At 35.1% G+C, this 15403-nt stretch overlaps 1 long non-coding RNA gene across 1 annotated transcript in view; it reads left to right on the top strand.

Annotated features, from left to right (window-relative positions):
• The window catches only part of LOC134761775 (uncharacterized), a 91206-nt gene that overhangs the window by 71357 nt on the left and 4446 nt on the right, over positions 1–15403 (top strand). Inside the window, exon 2 of the long non-coding RNA XR_010140883.1 lies at positions 5179–5269. This is a non-coding gene — a long non-coding RNA (uncharacterized LOC134761775). The remainder of the gene's footprint in view (positions 1–5178; positions 5270–15403) is intronic.

The following is a 15403-nucleotide window of genomic DNA, read 5'->3' as shown; positions in this document are numbered from 1 at the left end:
GACTTTCAGATTTGGGATGCTCAACATGTATTAACTGTGGGTTTTTCATATATGCACTTTGTCAAGTTGAGAAAGTTCCCTTCCATTCCTAGTTTTTTATAAACAATATTTTAGTCTTGCATTGTGTGAAATGTTTCCCTTTTCTATTGAGATGATCATGTGAGTTTTGTTCTTTATTGCATTGATATGATGTATTACATTGATTAGTTTTTGGTCCTTAAACATTTGTGGGCTGTTATCCATTACAGTGTCTGCTCAACAGTTATACCTTGACAAGTGTGAGATAAATGCTGAATCCTGGCCATGTTGCTATCCCTCATTTTTAAAAAAACCATTTGATATTAAGTATGGTATTTCTAATGGAATCTTCTATTAAATGTCACACTGTAAAATTCAAAATTTGCCATTTCTCAGTTTTCTAAACTTAATAGAGCTCTTACTAAATTGTCTTTATGAGAAATGTGTCTCTTCCTATTTATCTGAAAGTAGATGAAGAGAATTTTGTATTGCTCCAGCCCTTCAGCCAAAATTAAATCAGAATAGGATGAAATTCTTGAACAACATGAATGTGTATCTATAATACACCTTTCAAAAAGAACAAATTCTTACCAAATTATGCTGTTGTTTTTACTGGAGTCTTAGCTTTTACTATTTTAAAAACATATCTAAGGCTCAAATTCTATTGTTCTTGGTTTGAAATCAACCTCTTCTTTTCCTATATGGTTGGAAGGGTTACACAGCTATGGCCCACAAGCCAAATTTGGCCTGTAGATATGTTTTATTTGTCCATAGACTTTTGAAAGTTAGGCCAAGCATGTGCTCCTAGCTAGACACCACATTCAATCTTCCTATTGTCTTTTATTATGCATTTAAGCATGGCTTTGGAGTTTGTAATGCTTGCAGTAAACATCTTGTTTTTGGCATTTTAATTTATCTCAATGGAACCATTATCTCTTGGCTTACCCAAATTTGAAATATTGGAATCATGGAACCATTATTAATAATTTTTATAAAGATTTTTTATTATAAAAATCACTTAAATACAAATAGATTCTCATTATGTAAGATTTAGACAATCAAAAGTACAAAATGCTGAAAGTCCCTTTTCACTTCTGTCTACCACTTTTTTCTCACTTACATGTAATCATTGTCATTAAGTTGGGATGTGCTCTTCCAGCTCACTTTGTAGACTTTTACACACATACACACAAACACACGGGCTATTTTTTTTATATAAAAAATAGGCTTGACAAATATAGTCCAACTTATTAACAATGGCTACTTCTAGATGGGGAAGAAATAGTAGAGAGGAGTGAAGGGGCTTTTCAATCTTTAGCCATTACTACCAATTCTGTATAATCATGACTTACAAACATATTTATATGAAGACTACGTCAGCAAGACACAAAACCCAGCAGCTATAAATGAGAATATTGATAGATTGACTATGTAAAAATATTATACTGTATCAGTCAGGGTTCAACCAGAGAAGCAGAACCAGCAGGGAGAATAATTATAAATACAAATTCAAATTTAAATACACACACACACACACACACACACACACATATATATAGACAGATATAGATGCAGATAGATAGATACATATATAGAAAGATAGAGATGTGTATGTACACATAAAGACACACACACACATATGGATTGGCTTGTGTGATTGTTGGGGCTTACTAAGAAAGTCTGAAATCAGTAGAGAAGGTCTTTAGAAAGGGAATATCATAGTGTGAAACTTCATATTCCTTTGCAAGAAGCCTCAGTCCCACTTTTAAGTCTTTTCAACTGATTTAATCGGGTTTACTCAGATTATTTAAGATAATCTCCCTTATTTAAGGTCACCTGAGTAAGGGCTTTAATTATATCTGCAAACTACCTTCACAAGAAAACTAAGACTAGATGTTTAATTGAATAGTTAGATATTGTAGCCTAGCCAAGGTAACACCTCAAAAAAGTCATCATATGTACAAATTAAAAATTTACATGCAGCAAAAGACACTGTGAACAGAGATAAGCAACATGCAAATAAAATATCTATACAATATAGGTAATAGACAAAGGATTAATATTCAGAACTTACTGAGTTCCCCCAAATCAGCAAGAAAGACAAGAATCAGTTGATAGAAAAATGGGCAAAGGATATACATAGGCAATTTACACACAAATTTTCATAGTCTGATGAAAAAATACAAGAGAATGCTCAAACTCACTACTAATTAGGGAACTGAAATGTAAAGCAATAGCTAATTTTTCCTTATTATTTTAGCAAACATTTAAAATTATGGACAGCATCAAAAGCAGGCAAAAATGCAGATTAATGGGAACTCCTGCTAGGAATCTGTCCTTTCTTACTCTCTTTTTTAATCACTAAGTTCATATGTTTGATTGTTATGGTTGAGTCTCCCAATTAAATTCCCTGATTCTCTTCTCCCTGAGTTCAGCTTGCATGGTACTACTGGATACATCTTATTTCTCTCTCTTTTTCTCTTACATACACACAGACAATGCCTTAACATTATTTGGAATAGCCTCAGCCTGGAAACCACTAACTGTCTAACAACTATAGCATGGATAAATAACTTGTGATATATTCATGCAACAGATGGTTTATAATAAAGAAAGTGACTATGAACTACAAGAATCAGCATGGATGACTCCTCAAAAATACTGTTGAGTAAAGAAGCAAAACAACAAAGAAAACATCAAGCATGATTGTATCTGAACAAAGTTCAAAAACGGCAAAACTAAACTATCTTATTTAGCAATGCATACCTAGGTGGTAAAAACATAAAGAAAAACAAAGAAATGGTTATTCCAAATATTTGGTTAGCAATTACCTTATGGTTTGGGAATGGCAGATGCGGAGGGAGAAAGTTGTGATTTGGGAGTTAAACTCAGGAGATTTCTGGGGTGCTTTTGATCTTAGACTTCTTGACCTTGATGGCAATGACATGTTAAACAGAAGATACATGTTTTACATTTTCACTTTATTTGGTTATAGTTAATAATTTTTTAAATTTAAAAATACCACAAGGGAACTTCTTGAGGTGCTGGTAGGTTTCTATTTCTTGACATGAATGGTGATTGCATAATGTGTGATTTAAAAAATTAAATTTACTTAAAATTTCCACACTTTTCTCTTTGTTCTATTTGGCTAAAAATTTGTAAAAATAAAGTAGATAAAAAACCTTTATGAATTACTTCCTCCCTACATAATAAAGATCAGACCCCTAACCTTTCAAAGTCCTCCATATATTGACTACTACAACCTTTCTAATCCTAACTCCCACTACTGCCTTCAGTAGAAACCAATAATAATAATGATAGCCCAAAACAAATGTAAAAAACCCCAAAAAACCCCGACCTTCAAAACTGCAAACAAAATTAAAAAGTCCACAAAGACACTAATTTTACTAAATTTCCTTTAACAAAAAACTTGACCTTGCCTCTTTTTATTCTTTATTTGAAGGATTTTCAATTGCCTACCACATGTTTTCCTAAGATGAATCAGAGCAGGATGACATGCTTGCTTAGTCTTTGATGATAATGAATATGTGTTTACACGATTGTCAGAAAGAACACATTTCTCCCAAGTTGTTACCTAACTGGTATTGTGTGTTTAAGAATTTTCTTTCTGATTTAAACCAGCTGAAACCAGTTTTTTAACGGACATATATATATATAAGATGTTAGATATTGGTTTGTGCCCAAGAAAACACAGTGAAAACTAAATAACCCAAATCAAGCCCTGAGTATTCATGTGCAGGCTATCAGCTTCACGCTTAGTCATAGTCAACTTCACACCTAAATGCCATTGAAAAGAAGCAGGGCCAAATGTTCCTGGAAAATGGGACTCTTAGATTCACAGACATTTGCTGAAAATACCTGAGCCCCATGCTTCGGGGAGATTTCACTAAAAGATTGATGTGCAGCTTCCAGGGGAAAGAATGAGGGAGGGGCAGGATGTGGTCTTGGTGAATCAGAAGCGGCCCTCCTTCCCCACCCCTCTTCTGAGTCAGCATGTAGCCACACGGCCCCACATGGTGCAGTTCTGGCTCTCGGATGAGCTGTCACACGGGGTCCTCCCTGTCTGCCTTCATTAAAGCACTTGGTGATTTCCAGCAGCCCTATTTGTCATATAAATAGTTTTGTTCTGTCTATAAATTAGTCAAGCAATCCATTTTTGAATCTTTCTGATAGTGACACAGCGACATGAGGTGGTGTTGGGTTTGCTTGTTGTTGGATTTGCTTGCCTCATTTGGTCCTTAAAATGGTAAAGTAACATCACCCGTTTGTAGACAGCCTCGCAAAAATTTGAGGCCCTGATTTTGGAACCAAGTCAGCTGGGTTCAAATTCCCACTTGCCACCTTCCAAACCTGGGATTTTATAAGTGCATATATTCCTTTTTGCCTTAGGGCATGAAACATGTGCTCAGGACTTGGTTGCTGCAGTGGGAACTGAGAGTCATTCTTGCTGGTGGTGCTGGTGGCACAAGTTATGGCAAGCTCCCACAGAGCAGTGGCAGATTTGCCAGTGCCCGTGTCTGGGCTCCAGGTCTGGCAGTGTGGCAGAGTGGGCCACACTCACCAGTGCTGGGCAATAAAACAGCGTTTTCACATTGGACCAGCTCCATTACTTGATTTGGGGTATTGTTCATGGCTACAGGGTCCTCACATTGGCTGTCCTGGCAACTCTGGGAGTTCTGCAATGCCCTTTTAAGCACATTCCCTCTTGCCTAAACGAAAGTTGGTCTCTTTTAAATGTAACGAAAGATATTGACTGACATAGTCACCTTGTGAAAATTTACTTTCTCTTCTATAAAGTAGCTTAATAATAGCCATCTCTAAGGGTTATTGGGTGATTTCAATATATTAATGCATGCAAATAGTCAGTGTGGTGTCTGGCACTAAAATATTAGTTATTAATTATTAATAATGTGCTGGGCACAGGAAGAGCATTGGACTGTCTGTAATGAGAGTGCATCTTGTTATCAGGAAGGCCTCACTGTTTTAGGGTTAGGAATGATAGGATTAAAAGTAATTTGGGAATTTTTATGACTCATGACTTTATGGTTGGTTGATTTAGGCAACAATATAGCTTTTGTTTCACTTATTAAATTTAAATTTAATTTATGGACTTGTAAGGGCATAAATTTAATTTTACAGCTTGATTTTGACACAAAGCAAGATACTGAACATTAACAACACCACCGAGGCCTACTTCGTGCTCCTGTCCCTGTTGTTACTTCCTCCAAAGGTAACCACGGCACAGATTCCTATTACTATAAATTAATGTTGCCTGTTTTTGAATTTTATTTGAATGAGATTACATAGTATGTACTCTTTTGTTGCTAAATGTTATACCTTTGAGATTCATTAATGTTTTTATAGATAGATATAATTTTCTTCATTGTTAAATTGTATTCCATTATACATATATACCACAATTTATCTATTCTATTGTTAATGGGTAATATAGTTTGGCTCTGTGTCCCTACCAAAATTTCATGTCAAATTGTATCCCCAGTGTTGGAGGAGGGGCCTTGTGGAAGGTGATTGAATCTTGGGGACGGACTTTCCTCTTGCTGCTCTTGTGATGGATTTCTCACAAGATCTGGTTGTTTGAAAGTGTGTAGCACCTGCCACTTCACTCCCTCTCTCTCCTCCTGGCCATGTGAAGACTGTGCCTGCTTCCTCTTTGTCTTCCACCATGATTGTAAGTTTCCTGAGGTCTCCCCAGGAGCAGAAGCCTATACATCCTGCAGAACTGAAAGCTAATTAAATCTGTTTTCTTTATAAATTACCCAGTCGCAGGTATGTCTTTGTAGCAGAGTGAGAATGGATTAATACAATGGGCATTTGGGTTGCTTCTAGTTTGGTGCTATGGAGAATAATGTGCTAGGAGTATTCTCATTCTCATAACTATCGTTTTGTGCACATATGTATGCATTTCAGTTAGGTTTATACCTGCAGATTGAATTTCTGAATCATACGGTGCACATATGTTCAGCTTTACTGGTAACAAAATTTCCAAAGTAGTTTTTACCAATTTACACCCTCAAAGCATCCTATGAGTTTCTGTTGCTCCATATCCTCATCAGTACTTGGTAGTGTCAATCTTTTTAATTTTAGCCATTCTGGGGTGTGTGTAGAGATATCCTATTTTGTTTTCAATTTGCATTTTCTGGATAACTAGTAATGTTGAGTACCTATTCATGTTCATCGGTCATTTGGATATCTCTTGTAAAAAGCTGTTCAAGTTTTTTTCCCATTTAGAAAAAAATTGAGCCTGTGTTTTTTATAAATTTATAAGAGATATTTACATAGTCTAAATATGAATTATTTGTGTGATTTAAATATGTCAGATATCTTCTTCCACTTTGCATCTTGCTTTTTCATTCTCTTAATGGTGTCTTTTGATGAGTAGAAGCTTTAAATTTTAGTAAGTCCAAATGATCAATAATTTTATTATGTTAGTGCATTTTATTTTAATTAATAGACTTTATTTTTAATGCAATTTTAGTTTTACAGAAAAATTGAGCCGAAGGACAGAGATTCCCATATACTCCCTGCTCTTCCAGTTTCCCTATTAATTTATGTCTTGCATTGATGTGATACATTTGTTACAGTTGATGAACTGATATTGATACATTGTTATTAACATAAAGTCTATCTCTTCTTATATATTTATAAATATCCTACTGGTTCTGTTTGTCTGGAAAGCCCTGATTAATACACCTTGGCAACCACTAATCTTTTTACTGTCTCTATAGTTTTGTTTTTTCCAAAATGACATTTGTTGGAGATATACATATGTAGCCTTTCAAACTGGCGTCTTTCACTTGGCAATATGCATTTAAAGTTCCTCTATATCTGTTTGTGGATCATTTTTTCTTATTGCTTAATAATATTAATATTACATTGTAGGGATGTACCACAGTTTGTTAATTCATTTATCTATTAAAAGACATCTTGGTTGCATTCAATTTTAGGCAATTATTAATAAAGTTCCTGCAAACATTCATGTTAAATTTTTGTGTGGACGTAAGTTTTTAACTCATTTGGGCAAATACATAGGAGTATGATTGCTGGATCATAAGGCGAGACAAAGTTTAGCATTGTCATAAAATTCCATTTGTCTTCCAGAGTGGCTGTACCATTTTACAATTCTACCAGCAACGAATAAGAGTTCTGGATGGATATGTGTGCGTGTGTGTGTGTGTGTGTGTGTGTATATTCTATATACGTATATATGTATATGTGTGTCTGTGTGTGTATACGTGTGTGTATGTAAAACTTGACTCCTACTTCACATCAGATATAAAAATCAATTTCAGAAGGGTTGAAAGATAAATCAATTAAAGTTCTAGAATATAACATAAGAGAAGATTCTGTTTTCAATTTCCTTTAAAGCATTAACTTAAGAGAGTAAAAAAAACAAGTCACAGACTGAGGGGAAATATTTGTAAAACACGTACCTGATAAAGGTCTTGAATCCAAAATATACAAAGAACTCTTAAAACTCAACAGTAAGAAAACAAACAACCCAATTACAAAGTGGGCAAAAGACCTGAACAAACACCTCACCAAAGAAGATATACAGATGGCAAATGGCATATCAACAGATGTCCAACATCATATGCCATTAGAGAATTTCAAATTACAACAAGATAACACCACACATCTATTAGAATGGTTAAAATCCAAAGCACTGAAATACCAAATGCTGATGAGAATGTGGAACAATCAATCCAGCATAATTTATTTAAAAGACCATCCTTTTTCCACTCCATCATAGTAACGGTGTTGTTGAAAATCAGGTAACTGTATATAAGGACTATTTCTGGACTCAATTCTATCCTCTTGGTCTGTTTATTTTTCCTGGTGCCAATATCACTCTTTTGGTTACTGTAGCTTTAAAATAAACTTTGATAGCTGTAAGCTAATCTTCACAATTCTCTTAGCTATTCTTGATCCTTTGCATTTCCATATAAAGCTTAGAAACAGTTTGCCAATTTCCACACACACACAGACAGATGAACAAAAAACATGCTGAGAACTTGATTGTAAATGTTTTGAATCTATAGATCAGTGTTATCAAACCTTTTGGTCTTGCAACCCCTTTACAATCTTAAAAAGTATTGAGAACTCTAAAGAGCTTTTCTTTATGTGGGTTATATCTATTAATTGTTACCACAATGAAATGGAAAACAGAAAATTTAAACATACTTATTAAATCATTTAAAAATAACAATAAACCCGTTACATGTTAAAATACATAAATAAGTGAAAATAGCTATATTTTCTAAAACAAAAAATATTAAATGAGGAAAAGAACCTTGCTTTATGTTTTTACAATTTTTTTTTTGGATGGAATTTTTCTCTTGTTGCCCGGGCTGGAGTGCAGTGACGCAATCTCAGCTCACTGCAACCTCCACCTCCCAGGTTCAAGCAATTCTCTTGCCTCAGCCTCCCAAGTAGCTGGGATTACAGGCATGTGCCACCACGCCCAGCTTGTTTTTACAATTTTTAAAAAATGCCCAGTTTAATGGAAAACGGTGGGATTCTCTTACTGCTTCTGTCTTTAATCCGTTGTGATATGTTGTTTTGATTGCAGTACATAAAGAAAATCTGGGCTCAGGTATATGTAATTAAAAAGGGAAATGTTTTCGTAGTCTTTTTCAGAAAATGGTGAATATTCTTCTTTGATACTACAATGAAACACAAAAAGTGGTGGTTTCTTAAATTTTAATTGTAGTGTTTGGTACTTTAAAAATGGGTTTTAATTCCCCGGTGAATTTTTTTTATCTTCCTATTTATGTTTTTTCAAAATATCAGTTACAGTTATTTTAAAGTTGGTGTCTTATAACTCCAATGTCTGTATCACCTACGGTTCTGTTTTTAATTGTCTATTTTTTCTCTTTATTTTTGTTTGTTTGGCCCCGTTTCCTAGTATACTTAGTAATTTTTTACTGATTACAAGAAATTTATTGAAAAAATTAGAGTCTCTGAATGATGTAAGCTTTTCCAGAAAAGATTTAGTTTTTTTCTCCTGGAGGGCAGGTAGAGTACATGCAGAACGCTTTAATCTGGTTAAGGCTTTTCTATTTCTGCATTATTCTTACTCCTAGGGTATATCCCTTTCAGGGCCCTAATTGAAAGCCTAAAGTGTTTACTAGTGCCTCTTTTACTTGGTGGTTCCTGAATTCCAATTTTTGTTTCCTTGGTACCATGAGATTGCCTAAATATCTGCTTAGCTTTTTAGCTTCTTAGCAGCTGCTTTCTCTCTAGTTTCTGCCATCTTGCCCCATATGTGCTCATCTTAGAAATCAGGAAATGCTTCATAGGAAAATTTGCATGCAGAATGTTGGGCTTACTTCTCTCTGTAACTCCCTTTTCTTCTGGAGCTGGATCCTTATAGTCTGGGCTTTCATTTCTCTTCTGTGTGCAGAAAACATATTAAAAGTAAGAATAAAGTTTATTGCAGAAATCAAATATGTCTTAATATTAGGAAATGTATTAATATGGTTCATCAAAATGTTTTAAAAATCAACAATCCTTTTTAATTGTAAATGTTTTTCTTAGTAAACTATAGCTTGATGACTGCTTTATCAACAGGACTTAAAAAAATATAGTTATCTATCCAAGGGATTGGCAAATGTGGCATATTGGTCAGTCGCATGTTTTTGTAAATAAAGTTTTATTGGAACACTGACATGCCAATTTATTTATGACATCTTTATGGCTACATCTATGCTACAATGGCAGAGCTGAGTAGTTGTAACAGAGGTTGGGTCATGGCCTAAATCCTAAAAAATTTACTCTTTGACCCTTTAAGCAGATGTTTGCTAATCCTTTATCTATCTTATCTTAGGCAGTTTCCTCATCTGTAAACTGGGGATAACATAAACTTACTTCACTGGGTAATAAAATAATTTTAAATAATTATATATATTTGTGTATACAGTTGACCCTTGAGCAACACAAGCTTCAACTGCACAGGTTTCACTTACTGTGCAGATTTTTCTCCATATATATTTTGGAAAATGCTTTGGAGATTTGAACCAAGACACAACATACCAGAATCTCTGGGATGCATTCAAAGCAGTGTGTAGAGGGAAATTTATAGCACTAAATGCCCACAAGAGAAAGCAGGAAAGATCCAAAATTGACACCCTAACATCACAATTAAAAGAACTAGAAAAGCAAGAGCAAACACATTCAAAAGCTAGCAGAAGGCAAGAAATAACTAAAATCAGAGCAGAACTGAAGGAAATAGAGACACAAAAAACCCTTCAAAAAATAAATGAATCCAGGAGCTGGTTTTTTGAAAGGATCAACAAAATTGATAGACCGCTAGCAAGATTAATAAAGAAAAAAAGAGAGAAGAATCAAATAGATGCAATAAAAAATGATAAAGGGGATATCACCACCGATCCCACAGAAATACAAACTACCATCAGAGAATATTACAAACACCTCTATGCAAATAAACTAGAAAATCTAGAAGAAATGGATAAATTCCTCAACACATACACCCTCCCAAGACTAAACCAGGAAGAAGTTGAATCTCTGAATAGACCAATAACAGGAGCTGAAATTGTGGCAATAATCAATAGCTTACCAACCAAAAAAAGTCCAGGTCCAGATGGATTCACAGCCGAATTCTACCAGAGGTACAAGGAGGAGCTGGTACCATTCCTTCTGAAACTATTCCAATCAATAGAAAAAGAGGGAATCCTCCCTAACTCATTTTATGAGGCCAGCATCATCCTGATACCAAAGCCTGGCAGAGACACAACAAAAAAAGAGAATTTTAGACCAATATCCTTGATGAACATTGATGCAAAAATCCTCAATAAAATACTGGCAAACAGAATCCAGCAACACATCAAAAAGCTTATCCACCATGATCAAGTGGGCTTCATCCCTGGGATGCAAGGCTGGTTCAATATATGCAAATCAATAAATGTAATCCAGCATATAAACAGAACGAAAGACAAAAACCACATGATTATCTCAATAGATGCAGAAAAGGCCTTTGACAAAATTCAACAACCCTTCATGCTAAAAACTCTCAATAAATTAGGAATTGATGGGACGTATCTCAAAATAATAAGAGCTATTTATGACAAACCCACAGCCAATATCATACTGAATGGGCAAAAACTGGAAGCATTCCCTTTGAAAACTGGCACAAGACAGGGATGCCCTCTCTCACCACTTCTATTCAACATAGTGTTGGAAGTTCTGGCCAGGGCAATTAGGCAGGAGAAGGAAATCAAGGGTATTCAATTAGGAAAAGAGGAAGTCAAATTGTCCCTGTTTGCAGATGACATGATAGTATATCTAGAAAACCCCATTGTCTCAGCCCAAAATCTCCTTAAGCTGATAAGCAACTTCAGCAAAGTCTCAGGATACAAAATCAATGTGCAAAAATCACAAGCATTCTTATACATCAATAACAGACAAACAGAGAGCCAAATCATGAGTGAACTCCCATTCACAATTGCTTCAAAGAGAATAAAATACCTAGGAATCCAACTTACAAGGGATGTGAAAGACCTCTTCAAGGAGAACTACAAACCACTGCTCAAGGAAATAAAAGAGGATACAAACAAATGGAAGAACATTCCATGCTCATGGGTAGGAAGAATCAATATCGTGAAAATGGCCATCCTTCCCAAGGTAATTTACAGATTCAATGCCATCCCCATCAAGCTACCAATGACTTTCTTCACAGAATTGGAAAAAACTACTTTAAAGTTCATATGGAACCAAAAAAAAGCCCGCATCGCCAAGTCAATCCTAAGCCAAAAGAACAAAGCTGGAGGCATCACACTACCTGACTTCAAACTATACTACAAGGCTACAGTAACCAAAACAGCATGGTACTGGTACCAAAACAGAGATATAGATCAATGGAACAGAACAGAGCCGTCAGAAATAATGCCACATATCTACAAGTATCTGATCTTTGACAAACCTGACAAAAACAAGAAATGGGGAAAGGATTCCCTATTTAATAAATGGTGCTGGGAAAACTGGCTAGCCATATGTAGAAAGCTGAAACTGGATCCCTTCCTTACACCTTATACAAAAATCAATTCAAGATGGATTAAAGACTTAAATGTTAGACCTAAAACCATAAAAACCCTAGAAGAAAACCTAGGCATTACCATTCAGGACATAGGCATGGGCAAGGACTTCATGTCTAAAACACCAAAAGCAATGGCAACAAAAGCCAAAATTGACAAATGGGATCTAATTAAACTCAAGAGCTTCTGCACAGCAAAAGAAACTACCATCAGAGTGAACAGGCAACCTACAAAATGGGAGAAAATTTTCGCAACCTACTCATCTGACAAAGGGCTAATATCCAGAATCTACAATGAACTCCAACAAATTTACAAGAAAAAAACAAACAACCCCATCAAAAAGTGGGCGAAGGACATGAACAGACACTTCTCAAAAGAAGACATTTATGCAGCCAAAAAACACATGAAAAAATGCTCACCATCACTGGCCATCAGAGAAATGCAAATCAAAACCACAATGAGATACCATCTCACACCAGTTAGAATGGCAATCATTAAAAAGTCAGGAAACAACAGGTGCTGGAGAGGATGTGGAGAAACAGGAACACTTTTACACTGTTGGTGGGACTGTAAACTAGTTCAGCCCTTGTGGAAGTCAGTGTGGCGATTCCTCAGGGATCTAGAACTAGAAATTCCATTCGACCCAGCCATCCCATTACTGGGTATATACCCAAAGGACTATAAATCATGCTGCTATAAAGACACATGCACACGTATGTTTATTGCGGCATTATTCACAATAGCAAAGACTTGGAACCAACCCAAATGTCCAACAATGATAGACTGGATTAAGAAAATGTGGCACATATACACCATGGAATACTATGCAGCCATAAAAAATGATGAGTTCACGTCCTTTGTAGGGACATGGATGAAATTGGAAATCATCATTTTCAGTAAACTATCGCAAGAACAAAAAACCAAACACCGCATATTCTCACTCATAGGTGGGAATTGAACAATGAGAACACACGGACACAGGAAGGGGAACATCACACTCTGGGGACTGTTGTGGGGTGGGGGGAGGGGGGAGGGATAGCATTGGAAGATATACCTAATGCTAGATGACGAGTTGGTGGGTGCAGCGCACCAGCATGGCACATGTATACATATGTAACTTACCTGCACATTGCGCACATGTACCATAAAACCTAAAGTATAATAATAATAATAATAATAATAAAAAAAAAAAAGAAAAAACAGATGAACTGTGTGAATTAAGAAAAAGTTAGATATGTTATGAATGCACATAATACATGTAGACAATAATCTGTTTTACTGTTTACTATCATAAAATATGCACGACTCTATCATAAAAAGTTAAATTTTATCAAAATTTACATACACACTTATAGACCAAATATGGCACCACTTGTGGTGGAGAGAAATGTAAACAAACATAAAGATGCAATTTTAAACAAGAACTGCACGAAACTAATTGTAGTACATATTATAGTACCATAATAATTTTATAGCCACCTCCTGTTGCTATTGTAGTGAGCTCAAGCATTGTATCTGCTTAAAATGCTATGTGATGCTAATCATCTCCGGGTGAGCAGTTTGCCTCTCCAGTAAATTGCGTATAGCAGTAAAAAGTGGTCTCTTGTGATTCTTGCGTATTTTTCATTATGCTTAGTGCCATACTGTAAATCTTGAATAACATTATGGGACCCATACAAAGTGCCACTAGTGATGCTGGAAGTGCTCCCAAGAAGCATAGAATAGTCATGATATTACAAGAAAAAGTTGACTTTCAGGCAGATGATTCATCCTGTAAACAGACCATGTAAATTTATGGTATTGATAAATACAATATAGTACTGCAAATGTATTTTCTCTTCCTTATTATTTTCTTAATAACATTTTCCTTTTTTCTAGCTTATTTTATTGTAAGAATACAATATATAATATACATAACATACAAAATATGTGTTAATCTACTGTTAGCCTACTATGGTAGGCTATTAATAGTTAAGTTTTTGGAGAATCAAAACATATATGTGTGAGGGGTTGGCACCCCGACCTCTGCATTGTTCAAGGGTCAACTGTATATCTGGATGGGTGTGTATACAACTATATATCTGTATATCTTTATGTGTGTGTATACACACACATAATATTTTTACTCAATATTAACATTGAGAGAGTCAAAAAGAGGGGACAAGTGATGGTTCTTACATTTCATTCTGTTCTATTCAAAAGTTTTACAGGTAGGCTGGGTTGATGAAAGGTATAATTATAGTTAGGAGAAATTAGAAAGTAACCTAATAGTCTCATAAACACAAGGACCACAATTGGGCTCCTTTGACAGTAGAAACATACCACGATACACAGAAAGGTATTTTTCCTTAGCTTCAATTAAGAAAAAATAAATCTCTAGACCAACAGAATTAGAGGAAATGTTGATCAATTACTTGGCTCAGTCTGTTGCTTTAGATGGGTGTGTTTATAAATTACCTAGGCCATAGCTTAACTTTCAAAGATCTTCTGAGACTTTTTTTTCTGTCTTATTCCAACATTTTTTTCCTTTTTTGACATCATTAAATTCTTCCTAGTGTCTCATCAAAATACCTCTGGAATTACATTTATCTTATTTTGTTCTTCTTTTTCACTCTTTTGAGTTTATGGAGAACATAATGATCAGTGACTCTAAAATCCTTCAGTTACTTGATGAAAATCATCAAGCCTCACTTGAGTCAGCTGTAGAATGAGCACTCCTTTCTTCACAAGACCTGCTCTGTTCTTTTGGCTTTTTAATCAATGACAGTGAGGAGGTTATCCATGGAGAGCATTAAATGAAAATCCAAATGTTTCAGCAAATATTTAAATTGATTAGAAGGAGCATAGGACATGAAGGGAACTAATATATATTGGGTGTCTATATCAGAAGCTATACTAGCCCTTTAACCACATTAAGGTACTAATTCAAATAATACTGCTATCAACTCTATAAACTAGGTGATATCACTGATATTTTATAGTTTAAGCTAGGAGATGTTAACTAAGATATCTACAATGAGTTGCAAAAATTTCTGAGGAATGTATAAGTAGGTAATTTGTAAGTAGTTATAAGTAGTTAATGCCACTTGCAAGTTGTAGTTAACTCTTTTGTAATCAGTCTGATGGTACAGTCATTTCTAGTATTTCTCCAAGAATATAACACAGGCAGAGTAGCTGAGAGCTTAAGAGTTCAGGCTTTGATCTGGATTCAAATCTGTGCCCTATCACTTTCTATCTATATAATGGGAAATGGATTTAATATTCCCAAGCTACAGTTTTCTCATAAAATAATA

The sequence above is a fragment of the Pongo abelii genome, chromosome 6 (genome assembly GCF_028885655.2).
Source record: "Pongo abelii isolate AG06213 chromosome 6, NHGRI_mPonAbe1-v2.0_pri, whole genome shotgun sequence".
NCBI lineage: Eukaryota > Metazoa > Chordata > Mammalia > Primates > Hominidae > Pongo > Pongo abelii.
The sequence above is the reverse complement of the archived record's forward strand: the minus strand, read 5'-3'. Positions and strand labels throughout refer to the sequence as shown.